Here is a 22,248-nt window from a genome sequence, read left to right on the forward strand (position 1 = left end):
ATGACCTTGCCCAGTGGCTTCATATAGATGTTGAACAGGAAGGGCGAGAGAACCGACCCCTGAGGGACTCCACAAGCAAGAGGCCTTGGTGTGGATCTCTGCCCTCCCGTCAACACTGACTGCGAGCGGCCCAGGAGATAGGAGAACCACCGTAAAACGGTGCCTCCCACTCCCAGCCCCCTGAGACGTCGCAGTAGGATACCATGGTCAATGGTATCGAAAGCCACTGAGAGATCTAATAGGACTAGGACAGAGGAGCAACCGCTGTCCCGAGCCCGCCAGAGATCATTCACCAGCACGACCAGTGCCGTCTCCGTGCTGTGCCCGGGCCTGAAACCTGATTGATACGGGTCCAGATAATCAGTTTCCTCCAGGAACAGAGGAAGCTGTTGTGCCACCACACTCTCAACAACCTTTGCCAAAAAGCGAAGGTTGGAGACTCTTCAACTATAGTACAGATAGTATGTGGCTTGTGATATTCTAGATATCAGGTACACCTGAATTTAAAAGTTCCTGAACTCCACATTCCTGAACTCCAGTCATCCTGGACCACTTTTTCAATTTTATGAGTATACCAATGTTTTAGGGTATCAAACCCAATGTCTACTTTACAAATGAGCATGGCTTCAGCCATTTTTTTTACTCATTTTCAGCTGCCACATAGATGGAGGGAGGGTGGTTGCCCAGGTGCTTCGCTAGTCAAAATAATCTTTTCTCCTGTGGGAACCAAGGTCACCGGCTGCTCCCAAGACTGAAGGCTGGGCGTTATGTAAAAACCCCACCAAGAAGATGTATTGGGGAATGTAGTTGTTTGCATAGTATTAGGGGTGGGATTTTTAAACTTTGTGTAACTTCTGAGCAGCCTTTCCACCGTGGCGTTGGCCCTCTCAGTGGCTCCGTTGGTGCTTGGGTGGTAGCCAGAGCTCAGTCCTTGGGTGGACCCAATATGTCGCAGAAACTCCCTCCAAAACCGTGCCGTGAACTGAACCCCACGATCGGAGATTACTCACCGGGGAACCCCATGTAGTCGGTACATGTGAGAGAGAAACAACCATGCCAACCGTTTGGCCGATGGCAGTCCTTTACAGGGGACGAAGTGCGCCTGCCTGGAGAAGAGGTCCACAACCGTCCAGATCACATTATAACCCCTGCTTTCTGGTAACCCGAGGATGAAATCCATGGCGATATCTTGCCATGGTCGTTCAGGATCAGACACCGTCTGTAGCAGTCCCAATGGTTTTCCAATACGAGGTTTTGCTGTGGCACACACGTGGCAGCTTCAGACGTATTGTTCCACGTCCTTCTTCATTCACGGCCACCAAAATTGTTGCCGTGTTAGATCGGCAGTTGGGTCGGACGATTCAGAGGAGGAGGGGGGGTTTGAAGAGCTTGCTGAGAATAATTATGAGGCTCCACAGAGCCCTCAGCCAGGCCCCTCCCATCTGGTCACGATGCAGACCCAGCTGTGTGAGCCTGACAGCGTGGATGAAGATGACCCACAGCTGGCCCTGTTCAAGGACGCCCGACGCAGGAGGGAGTCAATCAGGAGTAAACAGAGGAAGGCAATGGGGCACCTCGGAAGGAGGCAGAGAGAAGCCACGCCCTGAACTGTTTAAAAGGGGAATGTGTGGGAGGGCTGGTTTGCTGAAGGCAACCGTTTGAATAGTTCCTGTTTCATGGTTCGTGTTTGCTCTCTTTGTTCTGTTTGCTCTGTTTATGTTTTTATGTTAATAAATTTGGCAGGCTTAGTTCCAGCCTCTTGCCTTCTTGTAAAAGGGGTTGTCCCTGCTTTTTCTGCAGGGCCGATAGCAGGCTGGTACAGAACAATGTTGTCTAAATAAATGAGCACCCCACGGTACAGGTGTTTGTGTAGCACCTGGTTTATCAGCTGCATAAAGACTGCTGGGGCCCCCTGGAGACTGAACGGCATGACCCGGAACTGGAAACTTCCCAACGGGCAATTGAATGCCGTCTTCCACTCATCCTCAGCCTTGATCCTCACCCGGTAGTACGCTTCCCGTAGGTCCAACCTCGTGAAAACGTGTCCCGTTGACAGGTGCATCAAAAGGTCCTTCATGAGGGGCAGCGGGTACAGGTATTCAACGCAGACCGCGTTGACACCACGGAAGTCAACGCACATGTGGAGCGTGCCATCCTTCTTTTCCCGTAACAGTATTGGTGCCGCCATCTTGGACCGGGCGGGCTGAATGAATCCCCTTGCGAGATTTTTGTTGTAGCATCGCATCTCCTGCATCTCGTGGGGTGTTAGGGCATACATGCACGGTTTTGGCAGCTTGACACCCGGCTCGAGCTCGATGGCGCAGTCTGTCACTCGGTGCGGAGGCAGGACATCGCACTCCTTCTCGTCGAAGACGTCAGCCAGGTCGGCATACACCTGTGGTATGTGGGCTTCTGCCACCCCATCCACCCCTTGGACACTCTCGCCACTTGGTTGGCCAGTGGCCCCCACATAAACATGTTGTGGTGGTTGTGGCCCTGTCCTCAACCGTAGGTGTCAACACCTTCCTTCCCACCATATCATGGGGCCCCACTTATCTAACCATGTAAGCCCCAGGATTACCGCCTCCGTCATAGACGGAACGACAATAAACTGCAACATTCCCAATGAGTTCCCATTTCCAGGCGGATGGGTTTCGTCACATGGGTCACCGGTGCCCCCCCAGGAGAGACCCATCTATCTGCTGGAAATGGAGAGGGGTTGGCAACCGCCGCACCTCAAGGCCCAACTGGGTAACAACCGCCTGGCTGAGCAAGCACCGATTATTGCCTGAGTCAATCAGCGCTGGGTAGGCCTCTCTCCGTCCCGTCTGTGGGCTAGCGAGCACTATCAGGATCGTGAAGGGCACCACTGGATCACTCACCATGGGGTCCTCCTCTTGCTTCTCCTGGCTCTCATAGGGCTCGGGGTCATTGGCAACTGGCACCTCCGTCCCCGTTGGCAGTGTTGCCTTCTGCATGATGGCTGCCGTCTGGTGGGCTGCTCTTGATTGCTCCACCGACTTCCTTGCTGTGGCTCCTTTGCCGGGAGGGGTGGCTGTGGCTGCACAGGGCGCTGACAGTGGGCATTCAGCAGCCCGGTGCCCTGGCTGGTCACACCGGAAGCATCTAATGGATGGCCTTGAGGGTGGCGTGGGTGGCTTTACTGTAGATGCCACGGTCTTCCGGTCCTCCTCCTTCTATTTGTCGGGGACCCTGCAGGGCCCGAACGCCCCCTCCGGCCTCCCCCTGCACTCCCGTAGCCCAATGTCGAGTTTGACAGCAACACGATACCACTCCAACAGCCTCACAGGAACACCCCGCACCACGAATGCCCTGCGTAGAGCCCTGTCCAGCCCCGCCTGGAAGTGGTGTACCAGAAGGCATTCCGGCCATGAGCGTAGCTTGCGGGCCACTTGGCGAAACTCACCGACATATTCTGCCGCGGGCCTGCCTTGTTGTCGCAGCCCTACCACCTCTGCCTCAGCCCTGTGGGTATGGGCCACGTCCTCAAACTGTGTACGCAGCACTTCCAAGAACAGTCCAATGTCAGCCAGCCCCCTGGCATGCTCGCTGTATAGGTCGGCCGTCCACGCCGCGGCCTCTCCCTGCAGGCTCGTGGTGATGGCTACCACCATGGCCCATTGGGAGGTGTAAGCCGTACCATACTGGTCCAAATGATGGATAGTGCGGCTCAAAAACATGGCGAGCCAGTCAGGGTGTCCATCGTATGTCACCGGCAAGGGCAGAGGGCCCCAATAAGCCCCTGGCCCCCAGGGCCCCCCTGGGACCTGGGGCCCCTCATACCTGGTGCCTGATGTTGCCCACTCGGCGGCCTAGTGGGAGCCCCGGCTGTCATTGTCCACACAGCGGGCTCTGGCTGGCCCAATGCCCTCGGGGGAAGCTGTTCAGACCGGGCAAACCCCGGAACCATCGGCTGTGATGGTGGCCCATGGAACCTCGGGCTTGCCAAACAAAAGCCGGACTGGCCCGTCTGACTGGGCAGCGTCCCTCTCTGCGACCACTGTCGCGTTTCATGGCCCGGGGCGACAGGTGATCAGGGTGTGGGTTCCTGGCATCCAAACTCCCTGAAATGGTCCCTCAGAATGTCCAGTGTGTAGGCCCCTGGAGCCGTGGAGTAACTCCACTCCTTGCCTTCCTCCTCTGTCAGCCGCCGCTCCCTCCAGGCAGATGCCAAGACCCCTGAGTGGGTCAAGTCCAGGTGCTCCAGCGCAGGACTGTACCACCATTCCCCGCTTCGAGTCTGGGGCCCTTCCTCCTGGCCTCCACTGCTGTCAGCCGTGGGCGCAATGTTCCTGGCCTTGGGCCGTACCACTGGCTGAGGCCCCTCCACTGCAACCGGGTCAGGCGGTGCCGCAGCCGCGGCCCCTACAGGTCCCTCCCCTTCAGCTGCCGAAGCAAGCCCCTGTGGTTCCTCTGCCATGCCCCATAGAGAAGGTAATGGCAAAAGGGAAACCAAGTGGAACGCTGACTTACTGTCACGGACGTCCTCAACAATGAAACACAAACACGGCTAAGGAACGAGTGACGAGGTTTATTCTTCCAACACAAAGCAAACCGCAATAAAGTCAGCGTTGGCAGCATCCAGCTCCAATGCTCTTTTATCATGAGGACACGCCCCAACCCCACCCCTCCAAAACAAACCGGTATCCGCCCGCCACCTCATAAAGACCCCACCCATCACCCTGCACACCAGCCACCCTCCGCGCACATCGTTGGAGCCCGTCGGGCCGTATGCCAGGTGAGCCTTGTTCTGCCCTGCCATCCAAAACAGCCCCCCACTGGTCCGCCCGAAGGCCCCGGCCCTTCCGGCTGTCTCTCTACCGTCCTCTCCTCGCTCTGGTCCCAGCTGCTTGCAAGGTGCGTGCCCGTCCTACGCGGATGCGCCCATCGGCCGGTAGGTAGGCACCTGGCGTTGTCCCCATAGCTCGGGCGCAGGTGCACCTGGTGCCTCCAGAGCTGGCCGCTTGGGCACCGCACAGTCATCCTGCACAGGCGTGCCCGTCAGCTGGCCGGCGGTCGCCTGGTGGTGCTTCCGTCACTCGGGCGCAGGCGCAGCTGGCGGCTCCAGTGCCAGCCGCACGGGCGCTGCGCAGTCGTCCTGCACAGGCATGGCCGTCAGCCAGCCAGCGGTCGCCCGGAGTTGTTCGTGCTGTCTGGGCGTGAGCTGCTGCAGCCGGCGGGTGGAATGCCATACTCAGCCGGAAGCGATGGGTGAAGGCAGCTCCTCTGTGTGGTTGTGAGGAATGGCGGCCGAAGACAGGCAGAGGACTCCGGAGCCCGGCCAGTGTGTCGGGGACGGATGGGCTGGTGCGGCAAGGCATCCCTGACGGATGGCAAGCCGGCAGGGCTTGACAGAACTGTTATGTGTATCTCCAGACTTGGTTTCACTTTTGATGTGTCAATACTTTGTAACTAATAAACATGTGCTTTGAGGAAGCCTTAGAGTTCTGCTTTATTCCTCTCTGTCAGAACCATGACACTCATACCATGTAAATAAATTTCAATGTATCATTTTGCCACATGAGTTGCCTTATGATCTACAGTATCTGGACTATTTTGCAACAACCCCAAATACTTCCTATTTGGGAAAAGAAAGGCAGCATTCAATTGCTTTCATCAGTAAAGTCAGGTAAAAACAATTGAAAAAGAAATACATTAAAATTATGTAATGAAGAAAGCCTTAACAGCAACGAATTGTAAAAATGTACTTTTTTTGTTTCTACCAAAGCTATTCGCTACTAACTAATAAGTGATGCTAAAGAAATTGTAATCTAAAGAGCCCACTGTGAGAAGTTTAACATAATATGTCTGATGATGTGCAATTCTAACCCCAGTTTATTTTAATGCTATTTGTAAGGAATTCTTCAGAAACATGATTAATCCAGTGGTGGAGAACTATGGTCCTTTTATGACTTGTGGACTTCAATGCCCAGAATTCCTGAGCCAGCCATGCTTGCTCAGGAATTCTGGGAGTTGAAGTACACAAGTCATAAAGAAGCCATAGTTCCCCACCTCTGGATTAGCCCTTGAGTTCCATTTTGAGATTATTATTCTACACAATGCAATCATAGGAAGACTGTCTTAGAAGTAAATTCCATTCAATTTAATGGTGCTTAGATCTGTATAAAGTCTTCTAAGAGACAATGTAATTCACTTTGTAAGGCAATATGTTGATCTAATTTTTCTCCATAAATTGCTTTGAACTTCTCCAATCCTTGAATTCAATCTGCAAATCTCAAATTGCCAGATATTTTTATTTTCCTCTCTCCTAGAACAGAAGTCTCTGTATTTGAAGGATCTATATGAGCACTTGATTTTTATGCATAAAGGAAAGTAAAGGATTAATTTATTATTCCTTGGATGAAGAAGGACTTTTGGCTTGAACTATTTGGCCTAATATAGTCCACGTTTGTTAACCACTATATTTGCTTAGACAATTTGCACTGTAATTTTAATAAAAAAAAATCTTCACAAGTCTCATTTCAGTAGGACCCATTGTACAGAACTTGCTATGCAATTATTTTATGCTTGTAGACATACTTCATCACAGAACTATATTATTCCCAAACTTCATCTCACAACAGCTTATGACAAAATTCTCAAACTGATTATCTTTACACAATTATTTTTTTCTGATGCCTAAAGTAAGTGGTAATATTCTAGGCATTTGAATAATTGCATCTGTGTCAATGTGTTCTACAATTTCCTTCTTGAAAGAGCAATTATAATTGACAATTTGGCAAAGTATAGTAGGAGATAATGAGTGGTGAGCACAGATTGTAAGGATTTGGACATGGAATTTCATCTCAAAATAAGTTTGCTACAGAAAGGGCCAAAAGTTGCTTGAAATTCTAAGGGCGCAATTACAAATATATAAGAATGCTTGAATAATTTTCTTTCTTCATGAAATACATGCACTATCAAATTTGAAATCTGATATATTGATCTATGGAGAAATGTAACTGTTCATCAGATTTTACATTTCTCTGAATGTTGCAACAGTGTTTATAGAAGCTAAGATATATACATATGCACACACACACATACAAAGTATACACATAAAATATTTCAGGGGAATATCACACAATGCTTATTTGGAAGTTTTCTTTCCTAAAAAAGAGGGGAAAGCTTGAGATTACTTTGGAAATTGAATTTTTAATAAATATGTGTATTTGTATAAATATATGCATATCCACAAAGAGACAGCATTCCCCCCCACCAGAACATTATGTACAAGTGGGATAAACATATTTGTGAATTAAAATCATAGGTCACTGGCAAGGAGTATACTGAATAATGTTGAAAATATAATTCTCAGCCTATCAGCCCTATACAGTATTTAACTCATTTAACTCACATTTAGCATAGTCAGACTTATTCTCTTATTAATGATGTGTATTACTTAGCCTTTTTAGTAAGCAGCAGTTTAGTAAGGAGAAGTTGTGAAACCTGCTATTAGATCTATTAGATTTGAGGAAAGAGGGAATGTTTCTCCAAGGAAAGCAGTGGGTTTTTTTTAAAAAAAAGAAATAAGACTAAGTCATTGGGGTGGGGGAGGTAAAATATCCCAGTGCACTAAATCTGATGCCTGATGAGTCGGTATTGTTCTTCCTAATACATTAAACTACAATAAACCGTGTTAAAGAGGAGACAAAAGGAAGCTGCAGCACTCCTCTTACCTCTAGTCACCTATATGACCCTTTAATACTAATGATTTGGATAAGAGTAGAAATGTGTCTTTGACTGTCTCAATAGTAAATAATGTGCTAGAAGAAAATATGACAAGATCAGAAATGACCTTGAGGAGAAAGCAGGAGGAAGGGAAGACAGGAGATAACTGGCGGGGAAAGTCATCTGTGCTTATTCTAATGTATGTTTTTACTGTAGCAATTAGCAATACCAGCAATACTAAAACAAAACAGAACAAAAAAAATAAAAATACACTCAGCATCTCTTTGGGATAATCCTTTACAATGTCAGCACTGTCTCAGCATGAGTGCTAAGTATGTGTGCTTGGTTAGATAACTGCGCCCTGAGAGAATGAATAATATTATTAATAGCTATACTTACCTTAAATAAATTTAACACTAAATGCATGAAGTGTTCTCACTAAAAACAGAATACTGCTGTTAAAAATAAACCCATACTACTTCCTGGCTGCTAAATGATTCAAGAAGGTTTTATTTGTACTGCAGCAGTACTTCCATAGAAAGAAACTACCCCACCAGATAAACAGTCTGTAGGAGTCTAAGGATGCATTAAAGTCATGGCTTATGCAACAGTCACAATGGAAAAACAGAAGAGAAAGTTTAGGGCCTAAAGAAGTTTCATCAAAAATGTCAAGAGGCCAAGAATTAGATATTCAGTTCCTGTAGTTCCTGTGGGGTCTGAGGAACTCAGAATAAGATATTTTCTTTTTGCTGGCAAGTGCACCCACACCCAAAGCTTTGTTTTGTCGATCACATGTTCATGAGCAGGATCACAAACAGAAACATAGAAATGCTTTTGAGTCCTCCCGAGTGATTCAGAACTGAGAATCACTGTACCAACGTTCAAGCTCTATCTTCTTAAGTAAATAAAAATGTTACTTTAATGCAGTTCCAAATGAACAAACTGCTAGCTTGGATTTGCTCAAGGTGCACTACTCAACTTTCTTGGTAAAGTACAATTTGTGAAGATTTTGATTCATTTTGAGATTGTGCTAATATTGTTATTTTGTTCATATTTCCCCTAAGTATTTTACTCATTTGATTTTAAGCATGCTAGTTATTGTGGAGTGAACCTTTGTCTGTATCCCCTTGACATGGACCAGATATATATCATAGAAGCAATATAATCTAATTTCCTTTAAAATTTATAGGCACATAATTAGAAATTCATCTGTATTTTGGTAGGGTTCATTGCCTACTAAGCAATATTACGTTTCTCTGCACTTGTAAATTGTCCAGATGTGTTCCAATTCTCAAACAAATCAAGCAATTGATTCGATTTTTAAACAAATCAAATGATTTAAACAAATTTAAAGCAGCTTTCTCTTACAGCCAGCAACCTGTAAAGGTGATCTCAATAATATTATGCACATGGTAACATCCGCCAGCAAATGCCACAATTATATATTTGCATACTAACCTCTAATAGAACTATATAAATTGTGCCATTTGTGTGATCACATTACCATTTACCACATTCCCCCTGCTGCCAACTTTGTTGACTTTAATTTGCAGAGTTATCAACAATGGACAGTAGCTTTACACCTGATCACTGGGGTTTGTGGAGAGCCAGGAGTATAAAAGTATAAAAGCCACTTTGGTGTGGTGGTTAAAACAGTGGGAAGACCCTGAGTTTGAGTCCCATTTCAGGTATGAAGCTAGCTGGGTAACTGAGCCAGTCATCATTCTCTCTCAGCCCTAGGAAGGTGATAAAAGCAAACCACTTCTGAAACCTTGTCAAGACAACTGCAGGGATTAGTTCTGGCAATCACCAGAAGTTCACACTGATTTGAAGGCAGACAAAGACAAATGGAAGATGACATAGCTCATTGGAAAATTAGTCCTTCCTGGAATGGACCCCATCCTCATCAAGCAGAGCATCACAGCCACCAATGGGGCTCTTTGAGTGGAAATCAGCTGTATCAGGATTGTAGCCTGCTTGTAATCCTCTGTATTAGTTATAGTTAACATAGGCAGCAGAGATAGGGTTCCACATTGTGATATAATCATACAGAGTTAAGTAAGCTGTGGAGAAAGAGGCTGAAGCACAAGTCCCATTATTTGCAACTTTTCTACTTCCTAGTTCTTAAATGCAATAAACCTCAGAATAGGGTCTGAAAGAATTGGCATGGCATCTAATAATTCATGAGGAGAAATTTAATCATCTAAGATCAGGATTTCTATTTCTAGTGATCCAGGTTTGTGTGCTAGTTCTTGAGTATATATGCAAAGTATATATTGAGTGTATATTCAGAAAGCAGAGAGTTGAATTGAACTCACAGTTTTGTTGACAGGGCCAGCAAAAAAAGTGATGTATTCTATTAACCCAGGAAAGAGCAAGGACTTGTGGCTGGCCACAATAAACAAATTGAGGGAGATAAATGAATAAAATCCACAGTGTTAGTCTCCTCCGAAATAGCCCTGATAGGCAGTCAGTTTAATGGGGTGATAACTTTCAATTCAGTGTTTGTACCATTTAACCTCCCTAGTCTTTGCAAATAAGTAGTGAAACTGAAGCATTGTATATTTTCTATAACAATGGCTGAAACAGGGGAAAAAAGTAAATCTGAAAGTGCTTAAAAAAAACCCTTCAAAGTGTTTTGAAGTCATTTGATTTGATCTGTTTCATTGATGTGGATCATATTTAATTCCCAAACCTTCATTGGGATGATTCCGTCAGAGGTTACTGAATCAAGATACCCTCTGAAACTTTGGAGAGCCTTAGTTACTGATCAAGTTTCATGGTACACACAATGGGGCAATAACCCTGTGTCTATAAATTGGACTTAAATGTTTATCAGCATCTAGTGATTGGGGGAGAAAATGAAAATATATTTATGAGACTTACATGAGCACACATCTTATATGCCATAACTTTGGGTAATTCATACCGACAGCAATAAAATTATTACAGAAGCAATAAAGACTGGCATTCCCCCACCCAAAAAAATAAACACTTCCCAGAGTTCTAAAAATACCTTCCAGTACACAAACAATCACTGGACTTCAACCCATTCTAACTTATCTTCTGAAGATATTTTCATAGGAACAAAGAAGTTGAATAGAAAAAGAGATAGAAAAAAAACAAAAAACCATGACTACCATTTCTGGGATGACAAAACCCTGACAGGTCTAGATGACTACAGAGAGTTCACTATTTCTTTTGCTAGCCTGGGTTTTTGTAATTCAGAAATGGTAGTTCCAAATAAAAGTATGGCAACACCCCCCCCCCCCCACCAAGTATAATTTTAGTCACCAGATTACTGAATTTTTTGTTCACACATCATTTTGTTGAACTTACTAGATATAGTACTTTATATTTTGGCTATTATTATATTTGTAACCTGCACAACAACTGAAGGAATAGTTTGTATGGCAGACATGCCATTTTTGAAATTATTTTCAGTTTGTATGGCAGACATGCCATTTTTTAAATTATTTTCAGTGCATTGCAATAGGCAAATGGGAAATCAAGCATGTGAGTGAGCAAAAATTAAATCTAATTAGTTTGTGTTTTTAATTAAGGTTTTTAAAACTTGAAAGAAGTTTTTGGACAATTAAGACATTGTTCTAAAAACTGGGGGGGGGGGAGAGGACGTTGTTTTAACCCTGAAAGAGGTTGCCCCTTTGTTGAAGTTGAAACTGAGCTATAATGTCATTTGTATACATTGTAAACATTTTCATTTTCTCAAATATCTTTCAATATACACAGGAACTTAAGTGACTTTCCCAACTGTAATGAATGTTTCATTACTTGTAAGTATCTTTTGATCAATCCCAGAACACCTGAGAATTGTGTACCTTGTAAATCAGAACCTTCCAGATCAGAAAGGCATATAGAATTGGCAACAGTTGTAGCTTTGAATATAACTATATTGATATTTTTTAAAAAAATTCAAATGTAGGTTTATATTGATATAAAACATTACAAGTAACTGAACAGATGGTCAGTGACTTAAAATGAAAATTAAAAACAACTTTTAAAAGGTTTCATTTTATTACATCTATTACATTAGATTTCATCCTGCTTTTCCTTTGGGAATTCAAAGCAGTATATTTAGCACATCCCCTTTCATTTTATCTGCTTAACAAAAAAAAAGAAATATAGAAATAAAACAACCTCAAACAAGGAGTGAAAGATGGTAAATGGTTCAACCTCACCACATAATCTAGGTGAATGAATGGGTTCTTGACCCACAGCACCTGATCCATTTTACTATTGGGCTACACAAATAATTGCCAAACAAGTTAAGCTGTTTCCTTAATTATATACTCCAGAGTAGTAAAGATGATACCATTTATCTACACTGCTGTATTTCATCTTTATCAGGAGCATCAGTGCTGCTTTAAAAAAAAACCCAACCAATTAATCATGTCGAAGTAAATGTGTTTCGATAACAAATGCAGTTGGGAAGAGAGACTCACAGCAATAGTGGCAAGTAGCTATTTGAAACTGTTATGCATTGTGCAACACAAAAGAAGTATAATTGGATCCAGGTGACAAGAAGCAGCCTTACACTTTGTAACCTAATTGTAAAAAAAGTGATAAATTGCTTTAAATTGGAGCCTCATGGAATTAAGAAGCAATTCAGGAATTTTTCAGAACTGTATATGTAATAGGTAAAGCTAATATGACTTAATTAGCACTTGCTTTCACAGAACCAATAAAGAAAAATTAGAAGTTATCTGGATCTCCTTAGTTATATTTGACATCAAAACATACTGTATGAGGCAGGAAGGTGGAAAGGAAGACTGGTAGTTGGGGAGGGAGGGAGGAAGGAAGGAAGGAAGGAAGGAAGGAAGGAAGGAAGGAAGGAAGGAAGGAAGGAAAATTAAAGTTTAAACAGTGAAGTACTTGCTAATAATAACCAATGTCATTGTGAAATGTTATTCCTTTCTTTATTCCCTGAATTATCTGAAGCAAATATATGCTGGTTCAAACTGTATCTGGGGCAAGAACCCATGGCTATTCTCTTGACCACTGGTGTTAAGCTCTTCACAGCTCAATACCCCCCTAAACCAAGATCTTACTGAAAGTTATTCAAAATGGATTTATTAAAAAGAGGGAAATATTTAGGTTATACAAATCACAATGTTTTAATGCTTTCATTTTTAGGATCCAATTTATATTTGATTTCACTAGGGTGAAACTTTCTTCATCCTTTTGGTAACTATTGCTTTATGAAAAGGAGAGCTAGCTAGCTATCCATTTTTCATATGATGAATACATGTGCATTTGTTCTTTCTAAACACCCCCCCCATTGAGAAGAACCTGATAATTGCACAATCTGGCTGTGTTTGATGATATAGTCCAATAAAACCCACAGTTTGCTCGTGTCTTTCCAAGAGAAAAATACTGTTCCATTATTAGTTTGCATTGTCTCTCAAGAGTACTGTATTAGGACTGTGAGCCTCTGAGGTTTATCACAAGTGTTATCAAAAACAAAACTAACAAAAATCTAAAAAGCCTTGCTTCAGGGGAAAGTATAAGAGAATAAAATATTCCTGATCTTACTCCTAAATTGTTGAAAGCAAAATCTTCATCTGGGTCCAGTCCAAGCTGGTAATAAACAGAATGGAGACTGCTTTAGAAAGAAGGTTGTAGTTTATTGAAGAGTAGAACCAGACAGAGGACTCTGGGAAAGCTGACCATATGGAGCAGGGAGTGGTGGGTTTTTATACATTCTTGGGCTTTTGTGTTTGGAGTTGTTCCTGTGGCATGAACTTTGACCTGAGGTTCAGTGTGCCTTTCTGATATTCTGATGGTGGTGGGTTAATCCTATTATGTCCTAAAGGTCATATTTTTAGAGTTTGGGTGGGATATGTAGATTTTAGGGGTCTTTGTCTTTCTAATCTCATCAGCTTCTATCTTCCTGGCTCCAACCTTTCTAAAAGGATTATTGAATTTGCATTACTACAGAGCTGGCCTCTGCCTGGGTTTTTGGCTGAGTGGGGGTGGGGAGAAGTTTCTGGCTTTTTAAGATCCTTTGAGGAAATATAATATTCTGCCTTTTAAATATTTCCTTCTCTGGTGGGGCTAACTTCTCCTGTAAGAGGTCTCAATTGTATGCTCTTTAATCTTACAAGGTGCATGTTTATCGGAATATATCAGAAGACCTCAATTAATTCCAAGATTTGTAAGATAAGTATAAAACATTCTGGGTAACAGATTCTTTTATAAAAAAAAGTTTTCAGAGACTTTGAAGCCTTATCAATTTTATATGCACAGAAAAGTAACAAATAGTATAAACAGTAGTAATGCTCATGAAATATATTTTCCCCTGTGGTCTCCTATGTTATCAAAAAATGATAACTTATCATCAAATGATGAGTTTTCTTCTGTAACTTTCATGTATAGAAGCTATTCTATAAGGATGGTAGTAGAAAATCAAATCAAATAAACTCAAGGAAAGCATGAAGTTCATGAACAGTACTAATTAGATAAATATTTGCTTAATGGGAAATACTAACAGGTATATGAAGGAAGAATCCCAGATTTTGTTTGCCCTGGTTTATTTATTTCATAGTTTGCACCTCCTTCTCTCTTATCATCCACTTTTCATCACACATCACTCTTTTGTAATGCGTATGCTCAGCTAAACTTCATACATATGTATTGCCATATGCTTCACACATCATATGCTTCCTCATCTACATTTACAAGTTCAACATCAATACCCTATTTCCCTCACAATTATAAACACTTGGTTTGTTCATTTCACACATCTCAACATGCTTGTAGAGATTATGGTACTTTCTTTACAATTCAGAAGAAGATGTTGTATTAGTCTACATCTAGTGGAAGAAAACAAAAAAAATGCTATTTACCTTATTAACCAAATCCTCTACCATTCTCGTCACTGATGGCAAAACTATTAGCTAGCATTGATAGCAATGCCAATAGTAATAAATTGAGATTAAACTGAGAGTAATGCCAATAATAATAGCTATTGCTAGTATTGCCCAAATTCTCTAGCCCAGGGGTTGGCAACCTTAAACACTCAAAGAGTCACTTGGACCCGTTTCCCAGAGGGGGAAAAAACCACTGGGAGCTGCAAAACCCGTGTGTGCATGCACATGCATGCAAGGAGGGGAGCTTGATTGAAGAGTTTAATTAAAAAGAAATAGAGGCTGCTGTGCATGAGCTCTCTCTCCCTCCCTCCCTCCTTCTCTTTCTCTCCCTCCCTCTTTCTCTCCCCCCCTCTCTTCCTCTCTCCGATCTTCTGCTCACTTGGCAAGCTGGCTTCATGCTGTTCTTGGACAAGCTGACACACATTCTTATTGGGCTGGCTCTCCTGCCCTGCTTTCTGCTGCTTCCTGCTTCCTGTGGAGACACAGCAAAGGCAGGAGCCCTGCCCAATAAGCTTGTCAGCTTCTCGGAGAACAGCATGAGGCCACTCTCTTTTTTACAAACACACACACACACACACACACACACAGAGAGAGAGAGAGAGAGAGAGAGAGAGAGAGAGAGAGAGAGAGAAGGGAAGCGCAAGTGCCTCTCTCTGTCTCTGTCTCTCTGCAAATGGCGGAGGATGACTGGGAGCCACAGAAGAAGGCTGAAAGAGTCGCATGCAGCTCCAGACCCGCTGGTTGCCAACCTGTGCTCTAGCCTATTAGTTAACTTTGTAGCATTGTTTAATATTCTCAAGATGACTGAAAGTCTCCAGAAACTTGAAGAACATCTTAGTTTTTGTTCAGACCTATGGGATAATAGCATTTGGTACTTAATAATGTAGTTATTTTCAAAATATTGGTTTGCATGTGAGCATCTACTAGAGGATATTCGTATAATATGGAATACTTTTTTTAAAAAAATAATTTTTATTGAAGAAGTTTTTTACAAGGTAAAAAAATAGATTTAAGAAAGAGAAAGTAATATAAAAGCAAAGTAATAAATAAAAGAAGGACAAAGAAAGACAAGGTATAATTGAACCGAATGTCTTTACAGTGGTGATGCATGCATTTATATTTTATCCTCTCTCTAAGGTTTTAATGGATCTTTTCTCTCCATATGCTATCCCTTCTAATCATCAAACCCACAAATTCATTTTTTTCTGGTTTCCAAAAAAAAAAAAGTCCATAAAGGGTTCTAGTCATCAACAAATGTAGTTGTTCTCTTTTCTCTAACCACCAAAGTCAATTTTGCCATCTCAGCAAATTCTGTCACCTTCACCAATACTTCTTCCATTGTGGGTATTTTAGAGTCTTTCCATCTTTGTGCATATGATAATCTTGCTGCAGTTACCATGTATAAAAATAGTTGGTCATAAGTTTTTTCTGGTTTGTCTATCCATTAATCCGTACAAGAAAATTCCTGGTTTAAGTTAAATATTAATCTTTAAAATTCTTTGCATCACTGTGTATATTTGAATCCAAAATTTTCTAGCCTGTTTACTAGTCCAGCAAGTATAATAGAATAGAATAACAGGGTTAGAAGGGACATTGGAGTTCTTCAAGCCCAACCCCTGCTCAGGCAGGAAACCCTACACCATTTCAGACAAGTGGCTGTCCAATCTTTTCTTAAAAATCTCCAGTGATGGAGCACCCACAACTTTCGAAGGCAAGTCATTCCACTGATTGATTGTTCCAACTGTCAGGAAATTTCTCCTTAGTTCTAGGTTGCTTCCCTCTTTTATCAGTTTACAACTGTTATTTCTTGTCCTGCCCGTTGGTGCTTTGTGGCAGCCCCTCAAATATCAGAAACTGCTATCAAGTCATCCCTAGTCCTTGTCTTTATTAAACTACACATGTTCAGTTCCTGCAACCATTCATCATGTGTTTTGACCTCCAGTCCCCTAATAATCTTTATTACTCTTCTCTGCACTCTTTCTAGAGTCATAACATATTTTTGGATCATGGTGACCAAAACTGGATATACTGTAATATTGCAAGTGTTAGCAAAAGCAGTATAAAGTGGTACTAGTGATCCTGATACTAGCCCCTGTTGATGCAGCCTAGGACTCCATTGGCCTTTTTGAAAGCTATAGCACATTGTAGGCTCACATTTAAGTGAATGTCTCCTAGGACCACTAGATCCTTCTCACAGTTACTGCTATTGACCCATGTACCATCTATTTTATTCCCATGCATTGCCTAAGGGTAAAACCTCACTTTTCCCAGAATAACTTTCATTTTGTTAAAATGACACTTCTTTGTTTCACATTTCCAAAAGAGTCTGAAGTGCCTTTATACTTTCTAGAAAGTTTTTATGATGTCATATACCAATGGGTAAAAAGTATAGGATATTTTATATAAAGCCTCATCAAAAAAGGAGGTCAAAATGAGAGTAGGAAAGTGAAATGAAAAGAACTTTATTGACAGATTTCCTTACAGAAACGATATGGTCATTGCAATAAAAATATTTCTAAGCAACTGTCATGTACAACCACTTGGTGGGTGGGGGGCACAGTGCTTAAGAGTTATTAGAATGACAACACTCCTAGGAAGGAAGAAAACATAGCCAGTACTTATGCATTATGAAAAGCTTACAAGCCCACACACAACATCATCTTCAGATATTATGTTTTTGCTCTTTAGCTATTAACCTTTGTTAGAGCAGCACCTCACTTGGACATGTCCTTTCAAACTGCCTGAATATCAAAGGAAAAACCTTGTATTTGCTTTTTGTTACTGAGGGGGACTCTAACTATACATTTCTATATTTTCATCTGACATTTATCTGTAACTACATTATGGCTGTTGAGATAAATGTCAAATGAAAGGTTACTTGTTTGACATTTTTAACGGTTTGCCTAATAGTACTGAAGTGGAATAAAGAACTCTAGATATACATGGTGCATAAGAGAGTTTATCTGCCTATCTGAATAAAATTAGCAGGTAAGAAACTACAGTCAAAGAAACACTATTACTGTTAGAAATACACTCCATGGCACAAGTATCAATCACTGCGGGACAGCAGAAGCTTGAAAGAGAAATTGGGAGAGATGCATAGATTGGAAACTGATTTTTATATAACCTCAACAATGGCCAGATAATGCTAGAAGGCATTTTGAGTCATGGCTGGTGAAAATAGCATAATGCAAGTAAAGAATTTTATATACATTCCTACTTGTGAAAAAGATGTAGGTAAACTAATCTGCAATGGCTTTATTTGAAGTGCTGAACTAATTCTGCTGCTATAAAAATTCAATAGTATGCAGTTCAAGATATGGTATTTAATGAAAGCAATGTAATTATAGTTGCATTTGAATTATTATTCCAATCTGCAGTCTTATATAAATTCAAATATCCATACAGACAAATACTTCTTGATTTGTGAAGTGAAGCATTTTCACTATTAATGAGGAGCATAATATAGTAAAACAGAGAGTCTTAAATGGTCGTCAAGGCAAAAAAAATGTCTACCTTCCTTTGGCTTAATTACTTGTGTCTTTTCAAATAGAAATTAACACTGTATTTGGAAGAAAACCAAAATCCAGAAACAAAGCTGACTTATTTGGAAAAATGGGGGGTTGGGGTGAGGAAGATGAATACCAAATATAGTAAATGGAAGTCAAAGCTTAACTATTGGTTTAATGATAAATTGCATTATTTTTGTGCCTTCAAGTCAGTGCTAGCTTCCTCAAGTGCCTGAGCATTTCCCTGTAGTTTTCTTGGCAAGATTTGAAAAGTGATTTGCAACTGCCTCCTTCCTAGGAAGAGAGAGTGCCTGGCCCAAGGTCACCCATCTGGCTTTATATATAAGGAGAGGCTAGAATTCACAATCTCCCAGTTTCTAGCCTAATGCCTTAACCATTATACAAAACTAGTTGTCTTTTATTAATAAATAAATAAAGTTATCTTCAGTCAAGGTAATTTCTTCTTTCTGTATGGACATAAACTCAAGGGTGGGATATGAGAGATGAAATAGCAACAGCATTTAGACTTATATACAGTACTTCACCATTGTGCTTTACAATCTGGGTCCTAATGTTACCAACCTCAGAAGGATGGAGGGCTGAGTCAACCTTGAGCCATCAGCATCAAACTGCAGACTGTGGGCAGAGTTAGCCTGCAACACTGCATTCCAACCATAGCACCACCAGGGCTCCTAGTGAAATGGTGGCATACAGGTCTGTGTCAAGCTTCAGATAGGTAATTTGATTTAACAAAGCTTTGATCAGATCACATCACTAAATCAGAATGGTGAATCAAAATCAGGACTTGCTTTAAGGAACAACCTACTCACACAAAGTCAAAATATCTCAAATCCTTCCTAAGTTTTTGCAACTCTGATGGTGATTCAGTGGCCGGCCAATGAGATTTATCATTTCATTGAGCTATCTGGCCATTGGAGCTATGTAGAGATGGAAAGACTAGCATTACTCCTGGCTTGATTTACTTTCTCTGCTCTCAAACTATTACTCAAATGGTAAGTCATATACCTGGTCTTACTTTTAAATTCTGCAAAAAAAAAAAGAGAGAGAGGCAAATTTAAGTCTCGGTGAAAAATGAATGGTCTCATATTAATACTTTTAGGGACTGGCTGAAACCTTTACAACTGGGATAGGATATAAATATCACTTTCACTGTGACTTATTCACCTTTATGTCATTCTATCTCAATCTTCCACCCTACTTCTACTGCCTCATTTAACTACCACCCAAGAATCACCAACAAGCCACAACCTTGACATAATCAATTCCACCAGTAATGAAGAGATCTTTCTAAGGAAAGCCAAGCTTCCTAAGTAATTATGCAAGGCTCCTGACATTCTAGAAAACCCAACAAAACTATATCATCTGTAAAGGGCAAAAAAGATTTCTTTTCTTTTCTTTTCTCTTTCTTTCTTTCTTTCTTTCTTTCTTTCTTTCTTTCTTTCTTTCTTTCTTTCTTTCTTTCTTTCTTTCCCTAATTCATATACTGAAGCTAATTTGTGTAGGGTTAGTAGCATTGTGGTGCAGTAGTTAGAATGCAGTACTGCAGGCAAACTCTGCTCATTGTCTGGAGTTTGATCCTCATGGACTCAAGTTGACTCAGCCGTCCATCCTTCTGAGGTTGGTAAAATAAGGACCCAGATTGTTTGGGGCAATATGCTGACACTGTAAACCACTCAGAGAATGCTGTAAAGCACTATGGGGCAGTACATAGGTCTAAGTGCTATTGCTATTGCTATATTCTTTGTTTACTAAAAACTTTCATCCTTGTGTTTTGGAAAAGGAAAATTAATATATTGGAGGGACTATTCCAGTACTTAAAACTCATTTCTATTTATCTCAGGAACAGCTAAAAAGAGTTTTAGTAAAATTTGTGGTATCAGAGCAACTATGACTCTGAATGCTTATTTAGAAAATGCTGTTATTATAGATACCAAAAATAATTCTCTCTGTGTTGCTCGATATTGCACATTATGTTTTATGTCTGCCGTTTGCTCTTCTCTCAGTCTTCTGACACTGGTGCCAACTGAGCAAAGAAAGATTTAGAGACTCATTCATTCATCATGCAAGATGAAATACCATAAAGTTTTTTTCCCCTATGAATATGTTTGTGATATGCACAGAAGTTGCACTTTGAAAAGTAGTACCTAAATAATGAGAAAAATAAAAATTTTCTTCTTTTCCCCCAAAGCTGAAATTCTATCTTATTCCTGAAAATTTGAAAATTAGTTGTACCTTTGTGTTTTATGTTATTTTTATAATAAACTGTCTGAGCTGTCACAGCTGCAAAATGACAATAGTTGTACAACAACTTTAGAATATAAAGCCTAAGCAAATATAGTCTGACTGGAGACTTATGATCTAAAAGTAGCTACATCTATTGGAGCTTGCAGATCAAGATTCAAGACAATATTGATTTATACTTTGAGATTTGTGTCAAAAGATTCCCTGTAGATTCTTACTTTTTTGACAGAGTTAGATTAAAAGAGCAGTGATGGTAATTTTTTAGAAGACATGAATCCTGCCCGGTTTCAACTGGATACTGTCAAAGATTGAAGCATAACACACAATTTAATGTATTGTGTACCTGTTCCTTTTAAAAGCTCAAATAACTAAAATGAAGAAAAGAATGCAGTGCAGTTTCAAGTAAAAAAATCTAAGTTGAAGCAATAGAAAGCAATGTAGAGATGAACATTTTCAAAACCTGCTTAAAAATTAAGCACTTGTCTTTTCTGAGATGTTGGGGTGATGTGGAATGAAAGAATGACCACTGAGATGCCTTTATTTTGTGTTGTTTTGTGCCTCTTAATTGAATACAAAAGAACAAACAAAAAAAGGAAAAAAAATCCAATATGCATCATTTTAAAAGAAGAAAAAGAGGGGAAAAATAAATCTAAAAAATTCAAAGGTATGAAAACATACAAGTAATATATTCATGGATACTTATAATAGTTCTACAGAAGTATAGTAGCCATATTTCATTATAATAAACATGGCAAATCTATATCAATAAATCATTTTTTGTAAGTAGTTTGTAGGCAACCACATGGTTGAAATCATATATTTACCTATTCATTGTTGAAGAGTAAGTCTTTTAGCTACAGTTACATAGGTGATAGAGAATCCACTTTTCTTGACAGTGGTCAATTTCCATCCAATAGGAATATTTTTCAAAAGAATATGAACACCTAAGCACATTAAATCTTGCCCAAATGTTAATAGATACCATAACATTCTCTCCAAAGGAACAACCATAGGCTACTGTACAAACAAATGAAATATCAATTCTCATTGCCGTTTCTCACAATGTGACCATTTAGTCAACCCTTTTCTATATAAACTTACTGAGTTACATTGAAAGATGTTGTGCTTTGTTGTTTCAAAATCACCAGAACTTTGATATAGCTGGTTAAGTCTCTTTCTCTCTCTCTCTGCCTGCTCCCCTTCTAACTCACTAAATTCAATAGGATGCCAGGCTGGGCATGGCACATTGACAAAGCTTTCCTGAGCAATTCGAGAGAATGATTTACCCATTCATTTGGGTAAATTGATTGACCCTTGTCAGATGGTATAGCCCTACTGCTTTTCTTCATTAGATTTTATGGAAGAAAGGAGGAGTGGAGTTTGCAAAAGACATTTAAACTTTACTAAGAGATTGAGAGTCACTTGATTTGATTTGCCACTTCAAAGTAAGTCTTTGTTAGATTCACAAATTGGTCTTAATGGGGTGATTTGCTCAAAGCCTTGCTCTTCTGAAGCACTCTTTCAAAGGTTTGCCCATCCAATAAATTAGATCAGGTGTAGTTCATTCATAGAAACATACAACTCTAAAGCAGAGGAGAATACAATATGAGGATAGCAATGGTAGGAAAAATAGACAGGACCTACTTAATATTCTAAGCTTTCAGCTAATATATATATATATATATATATATATATATATATATATATATATATATATATATATATATATATATATATATATATATATATATATATATATATATATATATATAGGAACACCTGGCTGTTTGTTCATATACATATATATATATATATATATATATATATATATATATATATATATATATATATATATGCATGTGTGGGGGAGTATGGATGTGCAAGTATGGATGCGT

The sequence above is a fragment of the Vipera ursinii genome (genome assembly GCF_947247035.1).
Source record: "Vipera ursinii genome assembly, chromosome: 1".
In the NCBI taxonomy this organism is placed as follows: Eukaryota; Metazoa; Chordata; class Lepidosauria; order Squamata; family Viperidae; genus Vipera; species Vipera ursinii.